Source organism: Galeopterus variegatus, unplaced genomic scaffold, assembly GCF_000696425.1.
Source record: "Galeopterus variegatus unplaced genomic scaffold, G_variegatus-3.0.2 Scaffold9214, whole genome shotgun sequence".
NCBI lineage: Eukaryota > Metazoa > Chordata > Mammalia > Dermoptera > Cynocephalidae > Galeopterus > Galeopterus variegatus.
In genome coordinates this window covers 49,549-49,978 of record NW_007735325.1, presented here as the reverse complement: position 1 = coordinate 49,978, position 430 = coordinate 49,549, and positions in this window count along the sequence as shown.

Below are 430 nucleotides of genomic sequence, written 5' to 3'. Positions count from 1 at the left end.
CACAGTGGAAAAGAGAAAGGGGGTGAGTTGACAGTGGTGTAACTGGAGGCTGAAGTAATAAGTAAGGGTCAGATTACACAAAGCCCTATGGGGCTGGGAAAGCCTTTGGGGCTTTATTCTCAGAGCACCAGGACATCATTAAAGAGTTTATTTACATGTAAATGAAGACAAGTAGCTTAAGAACTGAAAAAGGCCCACCCAATTTATAAGAGCAATTAGAAATAGTGCATTTTTAAAAATTCTACAAATAAATGCCAGTAAATCATTGTTGGAAAACTTTTAATAATTATCTAACTAATCATCATGCATGAGGCTAAAGAAAAAAGACAAGGAAAGAAAACACTGAATAAAAGTATTAAATTGAATTAAATTAATTCATTTAAGTGGTATATACATAATAAATTATGCATATGCATTTTATATTAATAAT